At 36.8% G+C, this 14,078-nt stretch overlaps 1 protein-coding gene across 1 annotated transcript in view; it reads left to right on the top strand.

Moving 5' to 3' along the window:
* Positions 1-2,318: 2,318 nt before the first annotated feature.
* LOC115446872 (lachesin) overlaps positions 2,319-14,078 on the top strand; it is an 89,142-nt gene continuing 77,382 nt past the window's right edge. The window contains exon 1 of the mRNA XM_030173680.2: positions 2,319-2,459. The gene's annotated coding sequence lies outside the window, so the exon portion shown is untranslated. The remainder of the gene's footprint in view (positions 2,460-14,078) is intronic.

Below are 14,078 nucleotides of genomic sequence, written 5' to 3'. Positions count from 1 at the left end.
TCAGATGTATGAAGCTACAATGGAGTCTTGTATAATGTGTCAATAGTTGATGGTGGTAGGCTATTATTTTATATCCACCCCGATAGCGACCACCATGCACAAGGTGTTAAAACCCGCCACAGTGGCCCACGTAAGTGTATCGCGTTCCAGGATCAGCCTGTTTATATCCAGTTCTAACAGGCCGGCATAATTGTGTCGAGTGTCGAGAGCTAATCATCTCTTGTTAGTCGATATTCTATATAATATTGATCTTTTTTGGAAGTCGGTTAAAAAGGTATCGCAGTATGATATCAAAGATTTTTATGATTGTGTAAATGCTTTAATTTGAGTCGCAGTATTCTTTCGCCGAAAACCGGTGTAAAACACCTGGCAGTTGCATATCTTATCATTTGTGACTATCGAAGACGCAATAACTCCTCTCCCCTCCCTTTATTCCTCGCGGTCAGCTTCACATGCTCCTTTCCTCTGACATCACGGGCGATGCGGTGACAGACCAAAAAGTTACCTATCCGTTCGTCTTCTTTAATTAACATGTCTTCACTTTCTGCGCATCTGTGATTCTTCAGGGGTCCACCATCCTCAATGTTCATGAACGGTGAATATCACTTAACAAATGACACCTTTATTATACCGTTTATTTGTTTATCTGTGCATGTATATAATATAGCTGTACTTTTAGAGTGCGCAGTAATTTACGTGATATTAAAACATAGTTTTATTTTTTCTATTTCTTAGTAAAAATCTGTCATGATTTCCACCGACGCGTTTTGTTTTGTCGCTTTACGACAGTAAAAATTGAATTTTATCTGGAATAGCGTCTAGACTGCTAGATCCATACTATACTTGAGTTCTGGAGTAAGTCACTAACTGGACGTATCTTCATTGATCTTGAGATTTATGACATAATAGGAGTGTTTTAAAAAGGTATACTTCAAGAGTATGTACTCACCGAGAATATTGGTAGTCCAATACTAATTTATTTTTACTTATATACAGTTGCATTATCTTCGATTTTATAGACAGTTGTTTATCCCAGTGATATAAGGCGTGTTGCGTCGACGGCAAAATTTAGTAGAAAATAAATAAAAACAGATATATAAACTTAAGAGTGTTTTTCATTTTCCGAATCAAAAAGCCAGTACTTCTTTTTAAGAATTACCGGCTAATTTCCTTTGCCTTTTCCTATATGATGTCAGTTTCAGCAAGTGGAAAATAATTAACAGTTTTATTTGGTTTATTTAGGTATAACAGGGGTGATTTACGAGCGTGCCCTCCCGCGCTCTCCCGTCCTCCCGTCCAGTGCTCTCGCCGTTGACGGATGACACTCGGCCGTCACAGTGGCTAGGCTCTTATTTTAACGATCACCTTTATAAAAAAATATTCGGCTATGTTTTGCAGCTGTATCTCGGTAATAAATGAATGCTATACAAGTCTCTTGTATCCAAATCCGTCTGAGTAGTTAGCAGGTTCCACCGCGTTATCTTTAACAGTTAAGCGATAGTCTGGTTTTATCCTGTATTGAATTTGTATTAAAACCTATGAACTGAGCTACTAGTGAACCAAAAATAAATATAATTACTAAGTAATGATTTCTTATATTTACGCGAAAGTGAGACGCGGAAATTAAACTATTTTACGGACTTTATCGCGGTTTTTTTATTATAATTTTCAGTTTTTGTGGTCGCGGAGCAGACTGGCCAAAACCTCAGTTTTATTTTAATAATTATTCAGTGCTGAGACATAACTATCGCGCGATGGGTGGTAATCACCACATACATAAACAGTAGAGTAACACACCGAAATTCGAATTACAAAGCTCCGTATAACGCAACTGTGAGACATTCATCCTTTTCTAAATATTTTTCAAACCTGTATTCAGCCCCGCGAGCATCCTGCTTCATCGAATGGGCAACAATATGCTACCTAGATAGTCTCGTACACGAGGGACCTAACTCGTAAACATTTACCTTTGAACGCAAGCGATGAAAGTTAAAGCCCGTAACGCCTGTAAGCCGTTACCCAAAACTCGCGTGTTTCCAATGACACAAAAAGTTGACATATTGGAGAGGTGCCGAGCACCTGAAAGCCATCCCCATCAGGCCTGCATCACTGCAAGGGTTGAATGACCGGACGCATGCGCGGCTCATCTTGCTCATTCGCTAAATAGCCGAAGAGATGTCTTAGTGCGCATTCATTCTGTCTAACTGCGATCAAATTTCGATCTTACCATGTAACAAAGTGGATCCTTTACCGAGGTGCGTTCGGAAACTGTACGTGGTGCGGCACGGCGGGCCAGTTCGCCGCCGCTCGTCGCTAGCGTCGGTCGTTCGTTCAAAGACGGTGTTTTTTGTCCGCGAAAAGTTTTTTTCAAGTTTTCGAACGGTCATCAAATGTGATTTCTTTTTTTAAATTATTGTGCGCTTGGATTTGTGTGATAAGTTATTTGTTATGGTAAAGAGGTGAGTTTACGGGATATTTAAATTGGGAGTTTTTTGTGTGTTATTTAAGTAATTTTAATATATTGTGAGTTTTAAATATAAAGACGCAGAAAAATACCCTATAATAACATATTTGCTGTATAATTTATAGCAATATTTATTTTATAAAAAAATTTGTACAAACTTACTTAAATTAATCATTTATAATTTTTGTTTTCATTGAAAATTTACTAATATTTATTTCCAATGTAAATTTTCATTTTCGAACTGTTTTATTTCTTTCTCATAATATTAAATATATTCCCATTAAATAATAATAAATATATAACTTAATATAGGTCAATATTTTTTGTTAAAAGCATGATTTATCAAATAAATTAATTCCCAAAAAAGATTCCTATAATATTTTAAAATGAAAAACATTGCCCCAAAATTACCCAAATACCTCCATAACTCTTTTGGAATTATTATTCCTTAACTATGGTCAACACTTACCATCAACTTCCTTGGTCACGTGCCGCCGGCTACAATCCAAACCACTGTTGTTAGCTTTTCGCAAGCCACTATATTATTCCCACAGGATTTACAGTAAGATATTAAACATAAACCTCTAATTCCTACAAGGGTAGGCAGCGGCGCAATCAACGCGTATCAAGCTTATCATTATATCGGACATAAATGCCAATTCTGGAGAATGGCAAGACGAAAACCAAATGAATTTAGTTTTATCAGCCCGCTCTATTAACAAAAGAAAACATAAATACACTGGTACTGAATTATATTTTTAATCTTCGCCCCAACCGCATATAATACATACAATAAAATTGTGATCAGCCGATGTCTGTACATTATAGATATTGAAGAAGGACTGATATCTTTATTACGGAACAAAAGCCAAAACATCGTTTTTAGAATGTTCTTCTGTCTGTTTGCATGTTTGTACACGCATCACGCAAAAACCACTGCATAAAATTGAATGCAATTTTCATCGATATATTGCTAGAGGCTTAACTTAAGGATAATATATGCTCCATTTTATACCGGGACTTTTATCCATGAAAGTAAAAAAAATAAAACTCACTTATTCGAGCGGAACCGCAAGCAAAAGCTAGTTAATAAAATATAAACCTAATAAAAGCCTTTTATTTATTGGTTATTAAATATAGTTGAGCAAGTTGAGTATTAAACTTACTGCAAGTATACTGAGCCGAAAAATGACAAATATTATTGGGGGCTTATGGCCTGCAGTATATTGCTAAAGACTGATACTGAATCAAATCAAATCAAATCATGATGATGATGACTTTGAGTATAGATATATAATAATAATATCTGCCCTATACTATGTACTGTCCTACTGCTGGGCACCTCCTCTGCTATCGAGAGGGATTAATCCTTAATCCACCACGCTGACTCAGGGCGGATTGGCATTCACATACCCTCAAAGTTCTCGGAGAATTTCTAAAGTATGCAGGTTTCCTTACGATATTTACTTTCACAGTTAAAGCAAGTGATAATTCACAAACTATACACACATAGCTTTAGAAATCAGGGATGTGTGTCCTTGGGTTTTGAACCTGTGGACTTTCGTCTCGGCAGTCCGTTCCACTCCCAAATAGGATATCGGCGCTTATACTTACTCCTTATAGGTACTTTGTACCTATCGATATAAGAATAGTAGTCGATAACATAAAATACGATAATATGATGAAAAACTAGCTGTATTGATTCCACTCCGTGAGGTGCGTTGTGAGATATTTTATTAATTTATAAAAGATACACCCACTGCGATAAGCGGCGATAGCCTAGTTGGGTGTGGAACGGACTGCCGAGACGAATGTCCGCAGGTTCAAATCCCAAGGGCTCACACCTCTGACTTTTCTAAAAAATCATGTGTGTATTCTTTGTGAATTTATCGTTCGCTTTAACGGTGAAGGAAAACATGTGAGGAAACCTGCACATCTGAGAAGTTCTCTATAGTAATTTCGAAGGTGTGTGAAGTCTACCAATCCGCATTAGGCCAGCGTGGTGGACTAAGGCCTAATCCCTCTCAGTAGTAGAGGAGGCCCGTGCTCAGCAGTGGGCAAGTATATAATACAGGGCTGATATTATTATTATTATTATTACACCCACTGCATAACTCTTTTCACTAAAAACATTTATTTATAATGCCCTTTAGTGATGACGCACTTTATGGCTAGTCTGTAGGCCGGCGCAGTATAGAAAATATCAGTGGTTGAAGGGTTCATATAACTCGATTGTTGCTGGCTTCCTTTCGTAATGTATGTAAAATATAATCATTAGAATGATTCAGAGACCGCATTTATGTATATGTTGTGTCACGTTACCTTTCGGAAAACTTCACCCTTAGCCACTGGAAAATATGCTTAGCTACTATAGCAATCTGTTCAATTGAATGCGGCAGGTTGGAATCGTAAACATACCATTAAAAATCTAGGAATAGCACTTCTTTGTTCTTCTGGAATCTCTCAGAATTTAGCGGTTTAAACCCTTATTTTCGAATGATCCAATGAATCCTTCAGATGGAGAAATTTATCTTTTTCTTATTCTGTAATGCATCTAGAAAATATAGTATTATTTTACTTATAAGTAATTTAGCGATTGACCAATCAACCTTAAAGAGATTTGCGTTGCCTGCGTCATAAGAATTTCCCGTTACAAAAATCCCTAATCCACTGTAGCGATACGTAGGGTAATGAGTAAAACGCCTGCGTGCTTATTAAAAAATCAAAGAAATAATACAAATATTACTTACTCTATTTAAAAATTAAATTTATAATAAAAATATTTCTCACAGAAGCAAATTGCCAGGAAAAAATAAGACTGTATGTTAACTTAAGACATGGGTTATCCGTATGCCAAATTTCATCCAAATCCATTCAGCGGTAAACTGCATTTTCTTCTAACAAAATCGAAATATTGTCACAAACTTTCGCATTTATAATATTAGTAACAGTAAGATTTAAGTAGTAATAATAATTGGGATTACTCGAGTAGGCTCAGAAGCAAATCAAACTGTTAAACTATCTTAGGAGAAGTTTGCGAGTTCGCACAATAATAACTTACTAATACAAAACTAATTAAAGTACAATAAAGTCGCAAATATTTATTCAGATTTAAACTTATCAAATAAACAATTGATTTAAGTTAGATTGTGTAGCTCGCCTTCTTGAACTAGTGGCTATGTATATATCTGTGGAGCAAGTTGTCATACGTTCGATTCGCTTAGCGCGCAGCATTTTCAGTTTTCTGACACGATTTGTTCAAGTCTGGATCCATCTGAAAGAATTAACGTAAGGCGGTCGGTCTTCCCGGGGTCTTCCCATATGCGCTGAAGAAGGCCACCACTGGTTTTGGTTGGTTTGTCTGTGTGGGGTATACAGGCGTTAGGGAGTCGGCCCAATGCTGGCTCGAATAATGCTATACTCCTGAGTGTCGATGGATTGGTGGAAGGTCTCACACATGTGAGAGTCCGCCTAGGTAGGTACCACCGCAATGTCTATTTTTGCCGCCAAGCAACAGGGTGTAGTCTGTGTTGTGTTTTGGTTTGAAGGACATTGTAACCAATGTAACTACTGGACATAATGAGACTTTACATCTCATGACTGAGGATGGCGAGCGCGGTGGAATAACGAACAAGACTTTGTAATTCAAGGTGTTGGATGGTGTTTCTACTTTTTATGGGCGGTCGTAGCATTTACCATCAGGCGAAAAGCAAGATCGTCTCGTCATTTAAATCAATAAAAAAAATTGAAAAAAATAAGACACTGTTTCAAAGTGACAAAGTAAAAGTGCCAATAACACATTTTATTGCCCGCGAAAAAAAGAAAGAAAAAGGGATCTGTATTGTAAATTAATCACAATTATTTTTATATAACATCCTCCAAAAGTATGTTTCTCTGAACCTACTTTCCGGTAGTATAAAAGCAGGTAGAAAAAGAAATTGCCTTAAGCACTTAAAATAATCTAAAGATTGTTAGAAGTATACACGAATACATCGAAACATAAACTTGGATTAAAGGTATATAGATAAACCATATACGGAATTATTATAATACTAGCTTTTGCCCGCGGCTCCGCCCGCGTTATAAAGTTTTTCAGGCTAAAGTTTTCTGTTATAAAAGTCACGCTATATATTTTCCCGGAAGCCTGTGTTCTTCCCAGGGTCTCAAACTGTCTCCATACCAAATTTTATCCTAATACGTTGGGTAGTTTTTGAGTTTAACACGTTCAGGCAGACAAATTCAGCGGGGGACTTTGTTTTATAATAAATTTTTGTATAACTTTTTAAGAGGAACAATCCCGTCATACATCATTGTTGCATAACTTTAACCGTTAAGCAGCGCACGCAACAGAAGCTCTCAAAAATAATATATTTTCCCCGTTTTTGCAACATGTTGAAACTGTTACTGCTCTGCTCCTATTGGTCATAGCGTGATGATATATAGCCTATAGCACTCCAGGAACAAAGGGCTATCCAACATAAAAATATGTTTTCAGTTCGAACCGGTAGTTCCTGAGATTAGCCATTACTGCTCCGCTCCTATTGGGTATAGCGTGATGATATATAACTTATAGCATGCCACGAACAAAGAGCTATCCAACACAAAAATATTTTTTTAGTTCGAACCGGCAGTTCCTGAGATTAGCCATTACTGCTCCGCTTCTATTGGGTATAGCGTGATGATATATAACCTATAGCACGCCACGAATAAAGAGCTATCCAAAACAAAAATAAGTTTTCAGTTCGAACCGGTAGTTCCTGAAATTATCCTTTACTGCTCCGCTCCTATTGGATATAGCGTGATGATATATAACATATAGCACGCCACGAACAAAGGGCTATCCAACACAAAAATAATTTTTCAGTTCGAACTGGTAGTTCCTGAGATTAGCCATTTCTGCTCCGCTCCTATTGCGTGTAGCGTGATGATATATAGCCTATAGGACTCCTCAAACAAAGGACTATCCAACACAAAAAGAATTTTACAACTTGAACCAGTAGTTCCTGAGATTAGAGCGTTCAAACAAACAAACAAACAAACTCTTCAGCTTTATATAATAGTATAGAGTATAGATGTCGCAGTAGTCAAAGTTGCGTTAATGATGAGATGTGTATTCGTCTGCCAAGTTTGAATTTCCCGCCCTCTAAATTCGCCGCCCGGGGCACGGGCCCTGGCTTGCCCCCCCCTAGATCCGGGGCTGACTGAGAGTGTTATAAACGTAAGAGTAGACAAATATAATGAGAAAGATTCGAACTGCTAAGCTATCGGGAGTTACACGTGTTATTGTGAGTCAACCATAAAAGATAGACATATGCTGTCGTGGGATATTTTTTACATAAGTTTAAGGAGAACATTTCCGTAATACAGCTATACTCTAAGTGTGTTCCGCGGAACCCTAGGGTTCCGTGATACCTCTGTCGGGGTTCCGCAAGAATTTAGAAAAAAAAAAAAAACACCTCTCTCAATAATAATTAGTAACTGTGACATTGTACTTTTATTATGCTGATTAATAAAAAATACACTTATAAAAACAATTGTTTTATTGTAGGGTTCCATCAAGTATTTTGCTTCCCAAAAGGGTTCCGTCATTTAAAAAGTTTGAGAACCACTGCCGTAATACATGATTTCTGTGTAGCTTTAACCATTAAGGTTGCACACGCGACGGAAGCTTAAAAAATAGAGTAAATTCTCCCGTTTTCCCAACATTTCCTTTCACTGCTCTGCTCCTTTTAGTTGTAGCGTGATGAAAAGTATACTATAACCAGCACAGGAGTATGACAAATAATTGTACCAAGTTTCGTTAAAATCCGTCGAATAGTTTTTGTTTCTATAACGGTTATACAGACAGACAGACAGACAAAAATTTTACCAATTGCATTTTTGGCATCAGTATCGATCCCTAATCACCCCCTGATAGTTATTTTGGAAATATATTTCATGTACAGAATTGACCTCTCTACAGATTTATTATAAGTATAGAAGAAGAAGATAGATATAGATAGATGAACTAATTTTTATTCTGTAAAATAACTCTATGGGACGTATATTTCTAAAAAAACTTCTCGCACGAACTAAGTTATAAGCGACTCATATTCTTGGATATTTTGTAGTACCCCAAGAAAAAAACAAGTGTAAATGAAAATGCACCGTCAATCTATACTTATAATAAATCTGTAGAGAGGTCAATTCTGTACATGAAATATATTGCCAAAATAACTATCAGGGGGTGATTAGGGATCGATACTGATGCCAAAAATGCAATTGGTAAAATTTTTGTCTGTCTGTCTGTCTGTCTATATAACCGTTATAGAAACAAAAACTACTCGACGGATTTTAACGAAACTTGGTACAATTATTTGTCATACTCCTGTGCTAGTTGTAGTATACTTTTCATCACGCTACAATTAATAGGAGCACAGCAGTGAAGGGAAATGTTGGGAAAACGGGAGAAGTTACTCCATTTTTTAAGCTTCCGTCGCGTGTGCAACCTTAATGGTTAAAGTTACACAGAAATCATGTATGATGTATGACGGAAATGTTCTCCTTAAAATTATGTAAAAATATCCCACGACAGCATATGTCTATCTTTTATGGTTGACCCACAATAACACGTGTAACTCCCGATAGCTTAGCAGTTCGAAGCTTTCTCATTATATTTGTCTACTCTTACGTTTATAACACTCTCAGTCATCCCCAATTAAAAATGTTAACATTATTAAATCTATACTATTATATAAAGCTGAAGAGTTTGTTTGTTTGTTTGAACACGCTAATCTCAGGAACTACCGGTCCAAATTGAAAAATTCTTTTTGCGTTGGATAGCCCTTTGTTCGTGGAGTGCTATAGGCTATATATCATCACGCTATACCCAATAGGAGCGGAGCAGTAATGGCTAATCTCAGGAACTACCGGTCCAAACTGAAAAATTATTTTTGCGTTGGATAGCCCTTTGTTTGTGGAGTGCTATAGGCTATATATCATCACGCTATACCCAATAGGAGCGAAGCAGTCATGAAACATGTTGCAAAAACGGGGACAATTTATTAGTTTTGAGAGCTTCCGTTGCGTGGGCTGCGTAAACGGTTAAAGTTAGACAACAATGATGTATGACGGGATTGTTCCTCTTAAAAGTTCTAAAAAATCTATACTATTATATAAAGCTGAAGAGTTTGTTTGTTTGTTTGTTTGTTTGAACGCGCTTATCTCAGGAACTACCAATTCTAACTGAAAAATTTGTTTTGTGTTGGATAGCCCTTTATTTGTGGAGCGCTATAGGCTATATATCATCACGCTATGACCAACAGGAGCGGAACAGTAATGAAACATGTTGCAAAAACGGGGAAAAATTATTAGTTTTGAGAGCTTCCGTTGTGTGCGCTGCGTAAACGGTTAAAGTTATGCAACAATGATGTATGATGGGATTGTTCCTCTTAAAAAGTTCTAAAAAATATATTATAAAACAAAGTCCCCCGCTGCATCTGTCTGCCTGAACGTGTTAAACTCAAAAACTACCCAACGTATTAAGATGAAATTTGGTATGGAGACAATTTAAGACCCTGGGAAGAACATAGGCTCCCGGGAAATTACTACTTTTATAACGGAAAACTTTAGCCTGAAAAACTTTATAACGCGGGCGGAGCCGCAGGCAAAAGCTAGTTTAAAATAAATTAAAATGTGACCTCAATTACTAGGTAAATTTTAAATTAACTCTGTAAAAAGTAAGCTTTTGACCCGAGCTGTCAAAGAGAGCAGTTGATAAGCATCAGCATCTCTACACTTCGTGATTATAATTGACTAAAACCGACCAAGGACCAAAGCATGTAAGCTTATGCTTTAATCTCCAAAAGCTCAGGCACTAGCGCAACTAGCGCACGCTTCGTCAAGCTTTAAATGTGCTTTTATTGGCATATGGGTTAGCCATCGATGTATTGGGTAGTAATTCCAATATAGTGTACAAACTTTATACGAATCTAAACAACATATAAGTGTAAATGCTCAGCCCGGAACTACAAAACCACGCTCGTGGACTAAAAGCTAAAGAAAAACTTCGTGCACTTTTTTTTAAACTTATTTGAATGCTGAGATAATGTGTTCTTGCAATTGTCCTTGTCCTATTTTAAAGAGGAGTCGGTATACACTTTATCATACATGCATTACTGTTGGTATGATATTTGTTTCCGTCAGGATAACGACCACGGTACATAAAGTACTTATTCCCAAAATGGAAGATATAAATATGTTGTGTTCCAGCTTATGTATAGCCGGTTTAGAACAGTCCAGCATAATAATGTCAACTGGCTTGTCTCTCCTCAGTCGGACACTCTACCTAGATCCCACTCCGACTACCACCAGGTAGAGCGGGATCATTTTGCAGTGTACATATAATAAAAAATGCAAAAGTATTTGGGTTAGTTATTCTGATTGGCTTGCCTAATGTCGAATCTCTTTGGAGAATTTTGTTTCAGGCAAAGTGATTGACTATGATTTATTTTATTATTTTTTTGTTAATGCATCGATCAAAAATATTTGAATTCAGTTTCAGGTAAAGAGATTGAAACCTGATTATAATTTATTTTATTAATTTTTATTTAACCATCGATCAAAAATATTTATCGGTAACGCCATAGATGTGAAATAATGTTCGGTAATTACACCGCCGCCAACGTCCCGGTAATGTTAAAATCTCAATTACAAAATTAATTGCATGGGAATTACTGTAGTTTGTACGTCCTATACCGGACACAAAGGCCAATTAATATAATAATTAAATGAATTTATTTATGCAATAATATCATTTTATAACCGTGTGGTATACCCATGGCGATAATGAGCTGATTATTGGGGTCCACTGACAGTATATCCGTACAAACCTAAAAGACCACTTTTTGTCACTTTGATCAACAATAATCTATGTCATCATTTACGCTTGACTATTATCATGATACAAATAGTTTTTGAAAAACAAAAGATTGCGATTTTTTTTATTTGGTTGGTATTGTATGAAATGAAACAGTCTCCGGTTGCAAGTTCGAATGCTGGACCGGGAAACTATATTTTAAGTTTTTCTACTCAGTTTTAGCATACAGTCTTAAATTTGTATCAAATACGGCGATAGGTTCGTATTAGCGAAAAGTGGGAGCTCGGACTGCACCTAACCTAACGTTCCGAGGTAAAGCCGTAATGCATGTTTGTTTTGTTTTGGAATAATATTAGACTGTTAACAACATCAAGTGGCACTATTCTTTATTACTAAAATCGCCAGTACATGTATTTCCTATTAGATACTTCTGAACTAGTAAATCTTAATTAATATAAAAAGAGTGAAGTTTATATAGTTGTATAGAATACCCTCTGGTATTACTGAAACAATTTAAAAAATTCTCTCCCTCATATTATATATAACGCCTTTATTTTTGATACTCGGTGTATCTAAGTACTGTATTGTTTACGAGCAAGCACTTACAATTAAAAAAAATCTCCATACATCAACAAATAATTCTGAAATGACGCCGCAAATGCGAAATGATTTGAGAGCCGACAAAATGGTTGCCGGCGCGTTTATTGCGGCCCACCTGTCAAACACACGGCCGCTCTGAGGACAAAAAGACAGCTCTGCAGAGCTGTCCTCTCACAAATATTTATGTAATTTCATTGAGATCTCACTATTATTTTGATGAAACGGTTGAGTTAAGTAGAACAGTAGCCGTTTAGTAAAGACATACCTAATAATGGAGTGCAACAAAGGGCTGGTATTTGAATACGTTAGATAATCATTTAGGAGATATCATACTAGGTTGAGAAACAAGTCAAGTCTGTAGTCTATTGCTGATTAACAATAAAGAGCAACTGCAATATCAACAAAACTACTATGTATAAGCTATAACAATATCAACTTATTTTGCATACAAATTTCCAATATGTTAGTAACTGTTTGGTGAAAATGATCAGACCTTAAACATTTACCGATAATTTTATACCACCCAGTTGAATAAAACATACTTCCCTTCTCGATGGGGTATAAAAACAATATATTAATAAGACGCGCTCGCCCCATTGTTACCGGCCTGCGAACGACGTATATAGGAAATACCGTTACTGCTGGTAGAAATAATGACTTATATTGTCCTTTTTAAAGTGGATATTTCATTAAATTGTATATTATTGACGCAATTATAAGGCTGACTGCCTCGGTGGCGTAGTTGTATTGCATGTCCGGTACAATAGCGCTCTGAAGTCCTGGGTTCGAATCCCGGGTCGGGTAAAGTGATATTTGGGTTTTTCTACTCGGTATCAGCCCGGAGTCTGGAATTTGTGCCCGATATGGCGATAGGCTCGCCCCCTATCACATCATGGGACGGAACATACTTGGCGAAAAGTGGATGCCCTAGTTGCGCCTCTGCATACCCCTTCGGGGATAAAATGCGTGATGTTATGTATGTATGTATGTAATTATAAGGCTTAGTAATATACGGCCAATTAAATAAACGTGTCTCTCACCAGTAATCAAACTATGTGACCAATGTAACTTCATGTCTTTTTTGTCGACGGCATAGTAAAGTGTAATCACTACCATACATATAAGTGAAGTAGGGACTACAAAAAAAACATGTAAGTACATCCCCGGACGGTTGGCACAGTGCTGGCCTGTCTGATTCACGCTCCGCTTCAAGGACCATGAGTAGTAGAACACGTATACCGGCATACTGTTCAACTGCTTAATGGTGCGGCAAAAGCATGAGTTACCGAAGCTTTTGGTTATTATTTCATAATATTGTATACTAGCTTCCGCCCGCAGCTTCGCCCAGGTGGATATTGGACTTCAAAAATGGAGGAGGTGCTCAATTTGTCGGAATGTTTTTTTAATGTATGGTGGTATGCAGGTGGTCCGATTGTCCGGTCATTTCCGTCATACATGATTTCTGTGTTGCTTTAACCATTAAGGTTGCACACGCGACGGAAGCTTAAAAAATGGAGTAACTTCTCCCGTTTTCCCAACATTTCCCTTCACTGCTCTGCTCCTATTCATTGTAGCGTGATGAAAAGTATACTATAACCAGCTCAGGAGTATGAAAAATAATTGTAGCAAGTTTCGTTAAAATCCGTCGAGTAGTTTTTGTTTCTATAACGGTTATACAGACAGACAAACAGACAGACAGACAAAAATTTTACTAATTGCATTTTTGGCATCAGTATCGATCCCTAATCACCCCCTGATAGTTATTTTGGAAATATATTTCATGTACAGAATTGACCTCTCTACAGATTTATTATAAGTATAGATAGTCACAGGCAGGTGTAGATTATTATTATCCTGTTTTTCACACGACACGAGACTAGTAACCTACCTGAGTGAGTAGAATGACTTGCCCATATTACGTCTATAAGCACTACATTACATACAAATTTCTGCACATATTACTTTTACACGCACAGAATTAAATATCACTACGTGACATTATCTAATAACATATTATGATATATTATGTACCATAATGTCTATTAATTACGCACCAACATCCTTGATAGAAACAAATTTCAAAACCACGCTAAAGAAATAAACAATGCGAAAACAGAAAAATTCAAGCAACGTTTTGAATGATCGATTTATTAGTGC

This window comes from Manduca sexta, chromosome 26, assembly GCF_014839805.1.
Source record: "Manduca sexta isolate Smith_Timp_Sample1 chromosome 26, JHU_Msex_v1.0, whole genome shotgun sequence".
Taxonomy (NCBI): domain Eukaryota; kingdom Metazoa; phylum Arthropoda; class Insecta; order Lepidoptera; family Sphingidae; genus Manduca; species Manduca sexta.
Note: the sequence above shows the minus strand (reverse complement) of the source record. Positions and strands in the feature narration are given on the sequence as shown.